General features: G+C 33.9%; 1 protein-coding gene across 8 annotated transcripts in view; it reads left to right on the top strand.

The window, feature by feature from the left end:
• SCAPER (S-phase cyclin A associated protein in the ER) overlaps positions 1-14,331 on the top strand; it is a 421,844-nt gene that overhangs the window by 129,442 nt on the left and 278,071 nt on the right. The gene's annotated exons all lie outside the window — the stretch shown is intronic.

Consider the following 14,331-nt stretch of genomic DNA (forward strand, 5'->3'; position numbering starts at 1 on the left):
GATCACGCCCCGGGCTGAAGGCGGCACTAAACCATTGAGCCACCCGGGCTGCCCTATGATGTCTTTTAATTAATTTAATTAATTAATTTATTTGTTTTAGTTTTTAAAATCACAGTTAGTTAACATACAGTGTATTATTAGTTTCAAGTGTGCAATCTAGTGATTTAGCACTTCCCTGTAATACCTGGTGCTGTTCACCACAAAGTGCACTCCTAATCCCCATTATCTACTTAACTACTCCCCTACATGATTAATCTAATTCTTAATTGCAGTGTAGTAAAACTGAGCAAATTTTGTGATTTGTGCTTTTTATCTTGTTTATAAAATCCTTTCCTCTCTGGAGTCATTAAAATATTCTTCAAAATGTTGTTGTTTGGGGATCCCTGGGTGACTCGGTGGTTTAGCGCCTGCTTTTGGCCCAGAGCACGATACTGGAGTCCCGGGATCGAGTCCCACGTCGGGCTTCCTGCATGGAGCCTGCTTCTCCCTCTGCCTGTGTCTCTGCCTCTCTGTCACTCTCTCTGTGTGTCTATCATGAATAAATAAATCTTTAAAAAATGTTGTTGTTTTTTTAATAGTAAAGCCTTTATCTACCTAGAATTTATTTCATTATATGGGTTGAGGTAGGAATCCAATTTCATTTTTTTCTCCATGTAGATACCCTATTCTAACACCTTTTATGGAGGCATCAGTTTTTTTTCCTGCTTGTTTATAAAACATACTAGTATAAATGAAGCTTCCATGTATTCATTGTTCTGTTTGTGGGCCCTAACCCCTGGTCCAGTGGTTATTTTTTTCTATCTTCTACCTTAATTCTTAAAGCTTTACAATAATTCTTGGTATCTATTCCTATCCCTTACTTTATTTTTTAATTATTAGGACTGTTTTGGCCCCCTTGCATTTCCCTGTTAGAATCTGCTTGCTCAATTCTATATTAAAAAAAGGAAATTGTAAAAATTTTGTGATTTTTGTTTTTGTCTTTTTTTAGTTTCAGGTGTGGAATTTAGTGATTCAACACTTACAAACAACATCAAGTGCATAGCACAACTGCCGTCCTTAATCCTCATCACCCATTTAACCCATTTCCCCCCATCTCGACTTCCATAACTATCTATGTGTTGTCTATACTTAAGAGTCTAGTTCTTGATTTTCCTCTCTTTCTTTTTTCCCTCCATGTTTGTTCGTTTTGTTTCTTAAATTCCACATATGAGTGAAATCATAAGGTATTTGTCTTTTTTCTGATTTATTTCACTTAACATAATACTCTCTAGCTCAATCCACATTGTTGCAAATGGCAAGATACCAGTATTTTTTATGGCTAAATAATATTCCATTGTGTGTGTATGTATGTATGTATGTATGTACACATACACACACATACATATGCCATTTCTTCTTTATTCATCTGATTGATAAACTTCTGGGCTTTTTCCATGATTTAGCTGTTGATAATGGTGCTATAAACGTGGGGTGCATGTATCCCTTAAAATTAGTATTTTGGTTTCATTTGGGAAACAAACTAAACCTGTTAGTTTAATTGTTAAGTTGTGGGATCCCTGGGTGGAGCAGCGGTTTAGCTCCTGCCTTGGGCCCAGGGCGCGATCCTGGAGACCCGGGATCGAATCCCACATCGGGCTCCGGGTGCTTGGAGCCTGCTTCTCCCTCTGCCTGTGTCTCTGCCCCTCTCTCTCTCTCTCTCTCTCTCTCTCTCTCTCTGTGACTATCATAAATAAATAAATAAATAAATAAATAAATAAATAAATAAATAAATAAATAAAAAAAATTGTTAAGTTGTAGGGTAGTTCTATTTTTAACTTTTGGAGGAATCTCCATACTGTCTTCCATAGTGGCTGTACCAGTTTGCATTTCCACCAACAGTGTAAGAGTGTTTCACTTTTCCACATCCTCACCAACACCTTTTGTTTCCTGTGTTGTTAATTTTGGCCATTCTGAGAGGTGTGAGGTGATATCTCATTGTGGTTTTCTATTTTCCCTGATGATGAGTGATACTGAGCATCTTTTCTTGTATCTTTTGGCCATTTCAGTGTCTTCCTAGGGAAGGTGTTTATTCATGTCTTCTCATTTTTAACTGGATTATTTGGTTTAGGAGCATTGAATTAAGTTCTTTATAGATTTTAGATACCAGTCTTTTTTTTTTTTTTTTTTTTTTTACCAGTCCTTTATTAGATAGGTCATTTGCAAATACTTGCTTCTATTCTGTTGGTTGTCTTTTAGTTTTGTTGACTGTTTCCTTCACTGTGCAGAAGCTTTTTATTTTGTTGAAGTCCCAATAGTTTATTTTTGCTCTAAAGAAAACACTCTTGCCTCAGGAGACATATCTAGTAAGAAGTTGTGTGGGGGATGTCCAAGAGGTTACTGCCAGTGTTGCTGTCTTGGATTTTTATTTTTTTAGGTCTTACATTTGGGTTTTTAATCCATTTTGAATTTGTGTTTATATATGTTATGAATGAGTATTCTAGTTTCATTTTTTTTTGCATGTTGCTGTCCAGTTTTCTCAGCACCATGTGTTGAAGAGACTTTTTCCCATTGGATATTCTTTCCTCCTTTGTTGAAGATTAATTGATTAATTAATTCATGGGTTCATTTCTGGGATTTCTATTCTGTTGTCACATTGATCTGTTCTGTTTGTGCCAGTACCACACTGTCTTGATGGCTACAGCTTTATAATACAGCTTGAAGTCCAGAATTGTGATGCCAGCAGCTTTGTTTTTTTTTGTTTTTTTTTTTTTCAACACTCTTTTGGCTGTTTGAGGTCCTTTCTGGTTTCATTCAAATTTTAGGATTGTTTGTTCTTGCTTTGTGAAAAATACTGTTATATTTTGATAGGCATTGCATTAAATATATAATTGCTTTGGGTAATATAGACATTTTAACAGTATTTGTTTTTGTAATCCATGAGCATGGAATGTTATCCAATTTCTTTGTGTCCGCTTTAATTTCTTTCATAAAAGTATTATAGTTTTCAGAGTACATATTTTTTACGTCTTTGGTTAGGGTTATTCCTAGGTATCTTTTGGTTTTTGGTGCATTTACATGTGATGATTCCGTGATTTCTCTTTCTCCTGCTTCATTATTAGTGTATAGAAATGCAGCAAATTTCTGTATGTTGATTTGGTATCCCGTGACTTTCCTGAATTTGTATAGTAGTTCTAGCAATTTTTTGGCAGAGTGTTTGGGTTTTCCATGTAGAGTACCATGTCATTGGCAAATAGTGAAAAGTCTGACTTCTTCCTTGCTGATTTGGATGCATTGTATTTCTTTTTGTGTCTGATTGCTGAGGGCAGGACTTCCAGTAGTACGTTGGACAACAGTGGTGAGAGAGTAGATATTCCTGTCTTGTTCCTGACCTTGGAGGGGAAGCTCTTAGTTTTTCCTCTGTTGGGGATGATATTAGCTCTGGGGTTTTCATATATGGCTATTACTTCGTTGAAGTATGTTTCCTCTAAACCTATTTTGTTGAGGATTTTTATCACTAACCATTGTACTTTGTTAAGTACTTTTTCAGCATCTTTTGAAAGGATCATATGGTTCTTATCCTTTCTTTATTAATGTGGTATATCATGTTGATTTGCAAATATTGAACCACCCTTGCAGCCCAGGCATAAATCCCACTTGATCATGGTGAATGATTATTTTATTTTATTTTATTTTATTTTATTTTATTTTATTTTATTAATTAATTAATTTATTTATGACAGTCACACACAGAGAGAGAGAGTCAGAGACACAGGCAGAGGGAGAAGCAGGCTCCATGCACCAGGAGCCCGACATGGGATTCAATCCTGGGTCTCCAGGATCTCGCCCTGGGCCAAAGGCAGGCGCCAAACTGCTGCGCCACCCAGGGATCCCGAATGATTCTTTTAATGATTAAAATGAATCTCTTGGTTCTCTTTGCCTTGTATTTTATTGAGAATTTTTTAATCCACGTTCATCAGGATGTTGGCCTATAGTTCTCTTTTTTAGTGGAGTCTTTGATTTTGGTATCAGGGTAATGCTGGGCTCATAGAATGAATTTTGAAGTTTTCCTTCCATTTCTGTTTTTAGATTACTTTGAGAAGAGTAGATACTAACTCTTCTTTAATTGTTTGGTAGAATTCTCCTATGAAGCCATAAGGCCCCAGACTTTCGTTGTCTGGGAGATTTTTTTTTTATTACTGATTCAGTTTCTTTACTGATTGTTGGTATGTTCCAAGTTTTCTGTTTCTTCCTGTTTCAGTTTTGCTGGTTCATGTTTCTAGGAATTTATACATTTTTTCCACATTGTTAGTTTATTGGCGTATAATTTTCCATAATAATCTGTTACATGTATTTCTGTATTTCTCTTCTCATTTGTAATTTTATTTATTTGGGTCCTTTTCTTTTAGAGAAGTCAAAAAGAAAGGGGCTCATCAATTTTATTAATTCTTTATTTTATTTTATTTTATTTTTTTAAGATATATTTATTTGAGAGAGTGTGGGGGGGAGGGCCAGAGGAAGAGAGGAAGAAGTCACAAATAGACTCTGTGCTAAGTGTGGAGCCCAACTCTGGGCTTGATCTCATGACCCTGATATTACAACCTGAGCTGAAACCAAGAGTTGGTCACTTAACCAGCTGAGCCCCTGGGAGCCCCTATTTCATTAATTTTTTTCAAAGAACCAGGTTCTGGTGTCATTGATCTGTCCTATTGTTTTTTAGTTTCTATATCATTTATTTCTTATCTAATATTTGGCATTGTATTGGATGTATAAATTAATATAGTGAGATTGATTTTTTGAAATCAAGTCTTCTAAGTTTATGAACATACTACTTAAATGGTTTTTCTACTTGTTTAGATTTTCAAAAATCTCTTTATATGAACTGTAAATTTTAAAATGATTACAATAGTAAATTTTGTTACGTATACTTTACTACAATAACATGCGTACAAAAGCTGTTTACAAAAAGGTTATAAATAAGGTTTATAATACATAATTTATCATACATAAATATATAGTTTATAATATAAACAATTTTATGACTTTCTAAAAAGATTTTAACCGCAGGTAGTTAACATAGACTGTATTACTAGTTTCAGAAGTAGAATTTAGTGATTCATTAGTTGCATAGAACATCCAGTGCCCATTGTATCAAGCACCCTCCTTAGGACCCATCACCCAATGACCCCCTCCCATCTCCATTCAGTTTGTTGCCTAGTTTGGAGTTTCTTATGGATTGACTGCCTGTTTTTATCTTATTTTATTTTTCTTTCCCTTCCCCTGTGTTCATGTGTTTTGTATCTTAAATTACACATATGAGTGAAATCAGGTGGTATTTGTCATTCTCTGCTCATTTCACTTAGCATAATACTCTAGTTCCATTCATGTCATTGCAGATGGTAAGATTTCATTCTTTTTGATGGTTGAATAATAATCCATTGTATATATATTCCTCATCTTTTTAATCTATTTATCCATTGATGGACATCTGGGCTCTTTCTATATTTTGGCTATTGTGGAACATTGCTACTGTAAACATTGGGGTGCAGGTGCCCCTTTGAATCACCTTTTATTTATTTTTTAATCCTTTGAATAAGTAGCAGTGCAATTCCTGGGTCATAGGGTAGTTCTATTTTTAACTTTTTGAGGAACTGCCATACTGTTTTCCAGACTGGCTGCACCAGTTTGCATTTCCACCAATAGTGTAAAAGGGTTACTCTTTTTCAGCATCTTTGCCAACATCTGTTGTTTCCTGACTTGTTAATTTTAGCCGTTCACACCTGGGTAAGGTGGTATCTCAGTGTGGTTTTGATTTATACTTTCCTGATGTTGAGCATATTTTCTTGTTCTGTTAGCCATTTGTATGTCTTTTTTGGAGAAATGCCTGTTTATGTCTTCTGCCCATTTTTTGCGTGGATTTTGGTTTTTGGGCATTGAGTTTGATAAGTTATTTTTAGATTTTGAATTCTAGCCCTTTATCTGATATATCATTTACAAATGACTTCTTCCATTTTTAAGGTTGTCTTTTAGTTTTTGGTCTCTTTGCTGTGCATGATTTTTTTTTATTTTGATGAAGGCCCAATAGTTCATTTTTGCTTTTGTTTCCCTGGCCTTTAGAGATGTGTTTATTAAGAAATTGCTGTGTCAAGATCAAAGAGATTCCTGACCATCTTCTCTAGGATTTTGATGGATTCCTGTCTCACATTTAGGTCTTTCATCCATTTTGAATTTATTTTCATGTATGGTGTAAGATAGTGGTCAAGTTTCATTCTTTTGCATGTTGCTGTCCAGTTTTCCAGCAGCATTTGTTGAAGAGAGTGTCTTTTTCCTATTGGATATTCTTTCCTAATTTTTCAGTGATTAGTTGACCATATAGTTGTGGATCCCATTCTGGGTTTTCTATTCTGTTCGTTAATCTATGTGCCTATTTTTGTGCCAGTACCATACTGCCATAATCACTGCAGCTTTGTAATATAACTTGAAGTCTAGAATTGTTGCTTTGCTTTGCTTTTTCAAGATTGCTTTGGCTCCTCAGGGACTTTTCCGGTTCCTTGCAGGTTTCAGAATTATTTGTTCCAGCTCTGAAAAATGCTGGTTTTGTTTTGATAGGAATTGCATTGAATGTGTAGATTGTTTTGGGTAATAGAGACATTTAAATAATATTTGTTCCAATTTGTGAGTATGGAATGATTTTCCATTTCTTCAATTCTTCCTCAATTTCTTTCATAGGTGTTTTATAGTTTTCAGAGTACAGATGTTTTACTATTTGGTTAGGGTAATTCCTAGAATTCTTATAGTGTTTGGTGCAATTGTAAATGGGTTTGATTCCTTTGTTTCTCTTTCTACTGTCTCATTATTGGTGTATAGAAATGTAATAGACTTCTCTGCATCGATTTTACATCCTCTGATGAATTTGTGTATCAGTTCTAATTTTTTGGTGATTCTTTTGGCTTTTCTACATAGATTATCATGTCCTCTGTGAAGAATGAAAGTTTGACTTCTTCCTTGCCAATCTGGATGCCTTTTATTTCTTTTTGTTGTATGGTTGCTAAAGGTAGGACTTCCAGTAGTATAGTGAGCAACAGTGTTGAGAATGGACATCCCTGTTGTGTTCCTGACTTTAGGAACACAGTTTTACCTCATTGAGGATGGTATTAGCTGTATGTCTTTCATATGTGGCCTTTATGATATTGAGGTATGTTCCCTCTCTCCTTCCTTTGTTGAGGTGTTTTTGTTTGTTTTGTTTTTCAAAAAAGGATGCTGTATTTTGTCAAATGCTTTCTCTACATCTATTGAGTGGATCATATGGTTCTTATTTTTTCTTTTATAAATGTGGTATATCATGTTGATTGATTTGGGCATATTGAACCACCTCTGCCACCCAGGAATACATTTCACTTGGTTGTGGTGAATAATTCTTTTAATGTACTATTGGATCCTATTGGATAGTAGCTCAGTGAGAATTTTTACATCCACGTTCATCAGAAATATTGGTCTGTAGTTCTCCTTTTTGGTGGAGTCTTTGTCTGGTTTTGGGATCAAGGTAATGCTGGCCTTATAGGATGAGTTTGAAAGTTTTCCTTCCATTTCTGTTCTTGGGAACAATTTCAGAAGAATAGTTATTAATTCTTCTTTAAATGTTGGGTAGAATTCCCCTTGGAAGCTATCTGGCCCTGGATTCTTGTTTGTGGGGCGATTTTTGATTATTCATTCAGTTTCTTTGCTGGTTATGGGTCTGTTCAGATTTTCTATTTTTTTCTGGTTTCAGTATTGTTTATGTGTTTGTAGGAATTTACCCATTTCTCCTAGATTGACTAATTTGTTAGTATATGATTGCTCATAATATTCTCTTAGAATTGTCTATATTTCTGTTGTGTTGGTTGTGATATCCTCACTTTCATTCATAATTTTATTTGGGTTCTTTCTCTTCTTTTGATAAGTCTGGCTAGGGATTTATCAGTTTTGTTTATTCTTTCATAGAAGCAACTTCTAGTTTCATTGATCTGTTCCACTGTTGTTTTTTTTTTTTTTCAATTTCTAATTCACTGATTTCTGTTCTAATCTTTATTATTTCTCTTCTGCTGGATTTACACTTCATTTGCTGTTCTTCTCCCAACTCCGTTAGGTGTAAAGTTAGGTTGCGTATTTGAGATTTGCTTTTATATAGTATTGCTATATACTTCTCTCTTAGGACCACCTTTGTTGCATCCCAAAGGTTTTGGACTGTCATGTTTTCAATATCATTTGCTTCCATGTATTTTTAAAATTCTTCTTTAATTTCCTGATTGATCCACTTATTCTTTGGTAGTATGTTCTTTAACCTCCATGTATTTGTGATCCTTCCAAATTTTTTCTTGTGTTTGACTTCAAGTTTCATAGCATTGTGGTCTCAAAATATGCATGGTGTGATCTCAGTCTTTTTGTACCAGTTGAGGCCTGATTTGTGACCAGTAAGTGATCTATTCTGGAGAATGTTTGATATGCTTCAAAAAGAATGTGTATTCTGCTGCTTTAGGATGAAATGCTTTGAATATATCTGTTAAGTCCATCTGATGCAGTGAGTCATTCAGAGCCCTTGTTTCTTTATTGATCTAATGCTTAGATGATATGTCTATTGGTGTGAGTGGGTTGTTAAAGTCCTCTACTATTACTGTTTTATTAACAGTGAGTTTAAGTTTTTGTTAATTGGCTTATATATTTGGGTGCTCCCAAGTTAGGGACATAAATATTTATAATTCTTACATCTTCTTGGATAGATTCCTTTATTATGATATAGCGTCCTTCTTCATTTCTTATTACAGTCTTTGTTTGAAGTCTAGTTGTCTGATATAAAAATGTCTTCTCTAGCTTTCTTTTGATGTCCCCTCACTTTCATATGGAGGTGTCTTTGGGTCTCAAATAAATCTCTTGTAAGAAGCATATCAGTGGGTCTTGGTTTTTAATCCATTCTGATACCGTGTCTTTTGATTGGAACATTTAGTCCATTTGCATTCAGAGTAATATTGAACTATAGGAATTTAGTGCCATTGTATTACTTCTGAATTCCATGTTCCTGTAGATTATCTCTGTTCCTTTTTACTCTTATATATTTTTGGTCTTTTGTTTCCCACTCACAGGGTCCCCTTTAATGTTTCCTGCATAGTTAGTGTTCACAAACTTTTAATTTTTGTTTATCTTGAAAACTCCGTATCTCTCCTTATATTCTGAATGATAGCCTTTCTGGGTAAAGTATTCTTAGCTGCATATTTTTCCCATTTAGCTTACTGAATAGCTCATGCCACTACTTTCTGTCCTGCCAGGTTTCTGTGGACAGGTCTGCTCCTAGCTTAAGTGTCTACCTTTGTATGTTAAGAATCTTCTTTCTTGAGCTGCTTTCAGAATTCTCTATTTTTGTATTTTGCAAGTTTCACTATGATGTGTCATGGTGTTGACCTATTGTTTTGATTTTGAAGGGAGTTCTTCGTCCCTCTTGGACTTGAATACTTGTTTCTTTCCCCAGATTAGAGAAGTTGTCAGCTATGATTTGTTCTAATAGACCTTCTGCCCCCTTTCCTGCTCTCTATGATACAAGTATTATTTCACTTTATGGAATTGCTGGGTTCCCTAAGTCTACCTTTATGATCTAATAGTTTTCTTTCCCTTCTCTTCTCAGCTTTATTATTTTCCATAATTTTTTTATCTTCTGTATCACCTATTCTCTCCTCTGCTTCTTCAATCCTCATTTTGATTATATCCAATCTGTTTTGCAGTTATGTCTCAGTTATAGCATTTTTATTTCAGCCTGATTAGCTTTTATGTCTTTTACAGATGTCCTATATTACAGCAGAGAAGCTGTCTTATTCTTAGATATACATTTTTACTTTTACTTTAATTTAATTTACTTAAGTTTGTATTTAAATTCTAGAAAGGTTAGCATATAGGTTAATAGTATTTCAGGAGTAGAAAGATGTGTTACATATATATACAATGGAATTTTCCTCAGCCATCAAAAAGAATGAATTCTTGGCCATTTGCAACATTTGATGGAGCTCAAGTGTATTATGCTAAGTGTATTATGCTAAGCGAAATAAGTAAGTCAGAGATAGACAAATACCATATGGTTTTACTCATATGTGCAATTTAAGAAACAAAACAAATGAACATAGGAGAAGGGAAAAGAAAAAAACAGAGAAGCAAACCATAAGAGACTCTTAACCATAGAGAACAAACTGAGGGTTGATGGATGGAGGTGGAGGGGCATGGGCTGGGATAGGTGATGGGTATAAAGGAGGGCACTTGTAATGAGCATTGGGTGTTGTATGTAATCATTAAATTCTACCCCTGAAGCCAAGGTTGTACCTTTTTAAAGAAATCATGGTGTTGAATTTATCAAATATTTTTTCTACTTACATAGAAATTTTAATCTCATCTGCTAATATGGTAATTAATTTTATACTATTTAATCAAGCTTACGTTGCTGGGATAAACCCAACTTAGTTTTGATGTATTATTGGAATTTGTTTATATAAATAAAGTTTTAATTGGGAGGGTGAGATAACCATATATTTTTTAAATCAATAAACATTTTTATGTACTATAAACATAAATAGAATAATACACAAATGAATAGATCTACAGCTTGGTGAATTATCACCATGCTCTTATAACCTCTAACTTGGTCAAATATAGAGCATTACTAGCACTCAGGACCCCTCCACGTATCTTCCTAATTACCAGCCCTCCTTCATTCTCAACTATAATTGCTGTCCACACTTCTTGCACTCTAGCCTAGTTGTTGGGTTTTTGCCTAGGAATGGAATTGCTGGTCGTTAGGATATTACAAATGTTGTGTTAGTAGACACTGCCAAATTGTCGAGCAATATAATTGTACCAATTTACATTTTCACTAGCATTTTGAATATTCCAGATACTATTGTCTTAAATTGGAATGGGCAGTTTATAAAATTGTTTTTACAACTTTATTGTGATATAACTCACATACAAAGACTTATTAAAGTGTACTGTTTCATGAATTTTCACATATGTACTCATTGTGAAGCCATCAGCACAATCATAGCAATGAACATATCTGTCATCTCCCAAGATTTTCTCATGCTGCTTGGTAGCCCATCTTTCCTTCCCTCTACTCTTTTCCCCAGACAGCAACTGATCTACTTTATCTTTTGTCTTTTACTTTCTTTTACTCAACATTACTATTTTGAGATTCCTTCATATTTTTATTTATGCAAAAACCTTGCTTTTTATTGCTGATTGGTGTATATATATCTCACAAATCATTATCCATTTTTCTATTGGTAGACGTTTGGGTTTATTCCAGTTTTTTGGCTGTTATAAATAATCTGTTATGAACATTTCTGCATGTGCTTTTTGTGGATACATGCTTTCACTTTTCTTGGATAAGTAGCTAGAAAATGGATGGCTGGTTTATAGGGTAGAAGTATGTTTGATTTCTTAAGAAACTACAAAATGTTTTTCCAAAGTGGTTACACCATTTTACATACCCACCAGTGGTGAGTGAGTTTCAGTTTCTTCAAACCTTTGATTACACTTGGTGGAACAGTTTCTTTAAAAATGTATGCTTGGGGCCCCTGGGTGGCTCAGTGGTTGAGTGTCTGCCTTTGGCTCAGGTCATGATCCCAGGGTCCTGGGATTGATTGAGTCCTGCATCAGGCTCCCCAGAGGGAACCTACTTTTCCCTCTGCCTATGTCTCTGCCTCTCTCTCTGTGTCTCTCCTGAAGAAATAAATAAAATCTTTAAAAAATAAACATGTATGCTTTTTTTGTTACTGTAGGTGCTATTTTGTTGTGATTTTAATTTGCATTTCTCTGATGACAAATGTTGATTGTCTTTTCATGTAGTTATTAGCCATTCTCATATCTTCTTTGATGAAATATCTATTCACGTGTTCTGCCCATTTTTCGAGTCATTTTATTACTATTGAGTTGTAAGAATTCCTTACATATTCTGATGTCAAGCATTTCAGGTATATGACTTATAATCTGTGGCTTATTTTTTCCTTTTTTTAATAGTGTCATTTGAGGTGCAAAAGTTTTGAATTTTGGTAAAATCCAATATATAAAACTTGTTTTGTGCATAATGCTTTTGGTTTCATATTTAAGAAGTCTTGCTTAACTCAAAATCATAAAGCTCTCTCTCTGTGTCTCTCATGAATAAATAAATAAAATCTTTAAAAAAAATCACAAAGCGTTTTTTCCTACACTTTTTTCAAGAAGTGTTTCAGTTTGGCACTTATATTTAGGTCTAAAATTCCTTTTTGGGTTTTTAGTTTTTGTTTTTGTTTTTTGGTGACCTTAGTTTACCGACTTTTATTGTTAGTATAGTTGACACACAATGTTACATTAGTTTCAAGTGTACAACTTAGTGACTTCACCAGTTTATATATTATGCTATGTTTACCACAAGTGTAGCTACCATATGTCCTGTTATATCACTATTAACATATTGACTATATTTCTTATACTGTGCCTTTTATCCAGTGATTTATTCATTCCATAATTGGAAACCTGCATCTCCCTGTCCTCTTCACCCATTTTGCTTTGATTCTGCTTTTTGTCTGTTTATTCATATATTTTTTCCTTTTAAGGTAACTTATGTATGGTATAAAACAAAGATCTATATTTATTTGCATATAGATACCATTTATCACATTATCATTTGTTGAAAAGACTATCCTTTCCCCGTTAATTGCCTTGCTACCTGTTCAGGATCAATTAGTCATTATTGATATAAGGGTTTATTTCTAGACTCTATGCTGTTCTATTCATTATATATATATATATATATTTTTTTTTTTCCTTATGGTAGTACCAGACTGTTAATTACTATAGCTTCATAACAAGTTTTGTAATCATGGTATTTAAGTTCTCTAACTTTGTTGTTCTTTTTCAAAATTGTATTTACATATAATTTTTAGAATAGGTTTTCCAGTTTCTACAAGTTAGCTTGTAACAATTTTTTTAACAGGTTGTTTATTAGAGAGAGAGAGAGAGTATAAGCAGCGTGAGTGGCAAGCAGAGTAAGTAGGAGAAGCAGACTCCCCACTGAGTAGGTAGCCCAACATGGAGCTCCATCCCAGGACCCAAATATCATGACCTGAGCCAAAACAGACACTCAACTAACTGAGCCATCCAGGCACCCTTACAGGGATTTTGGTAGAAATTGCTTTGCATCTATAGCTCATTGTGGAGAGGGTTGCCATCTTTATAGTATTGTGTATTATGATCCATGAATATGATACCTCTGTATCACCTTTAATTTATCTCAACAGTGTTTTAGTTTTTAGTTATTGTTTTAGTTTATAGGTCTTGCACTTTTTTTTCTTAAATTTATTCCTAAGTACTCTTTTTGAAGTCATTGTGATTAGAATTATTTTCTTAATTTTTGGTAATATTTGTTGGTAGTATATAGAAATACAATTTTTATATATTTCACCTTACAACCTTGTTTTTTATGACCTTGTTGAACTTTCTTACTAGTTTTGTTAGAGTTTTCTTTTTTGTCATTGCTGTTGCTCTATAGGATGTTTTATGTAAAAGATTCACATTATCTACAAATTATGAGTGTTAATTACGAGTATAAATTTGCTTCCTGCTTTCTAGTATGGATGTTTTTAGTTTTCTTTCCCTTGTCTTATTGCATTGGCTACATGCTATGGTATAATTTTAATAGAGGCTGCACCATTGTATGTACTTATTTTGTTCTTGCTTTTAGTAGCAAAATATTTAGTCTTTCACTATTACGTTAATTGTAGGTTTTTCATAAATCTCTATGATCAGATTGAAGAAGTTCTCTTCTGTTTCTAGTTTGTCAAGTGCTTTTTAGCCTGAATGGGCTGAGCTTTGTTAAATAAATGCTTTTATCTTGTATATACATTGGGAGATTCGTGCAGGCTTTTGCTTTGTTTTGTTTTTGGTAGGTTATATTAATTCATTTTCAACATTAAACCAACCTTTAATGCCTGGGTTAATTCCTACTTGGTCATGGTGTATAATAATTTTTATATGTTGCTAAATTCTTGTAAAGGATATGTACATGAGATATATTGGTGTTTGATGTTCTTGTGATATCTTTGTCTGGCTTTCATATCATGGCAGTACTAGAATATGATAGGAATTGGTTTTTCCTACACTGTTTATAGGAACTATTTGTGTAGGATCAGTATTATTTTTTTTGCTAAATGTTTGAGTTTACAAGTGAAGCCATCTGGGCTTTGATTTTTTCTTTTTCTTTTTGGGAAGATTTTTAAATTACTAACTCCTTTTTCATGTTTCAAGTTTTTATTTAAATTCTAATTAGTTAATAAATAGTGTAATATTGATTTCAGGAGTAGAATT

The sequence above is a fragment of the Canis aureus genome, chromosome 32 (genome assembly GCF_053574225.1).
Source record: "Canis aureus isolate CA01 chromosome 32, VMU_Caureus_v.1.0, whole genome shotgun sequence".
NCBI classification, from domain to species: domain Eukaryota; kingdom Metazoa; phylum Chordata; class Mammalia; order Carnivora; family Canidae; genus Canis; species Canis aureus.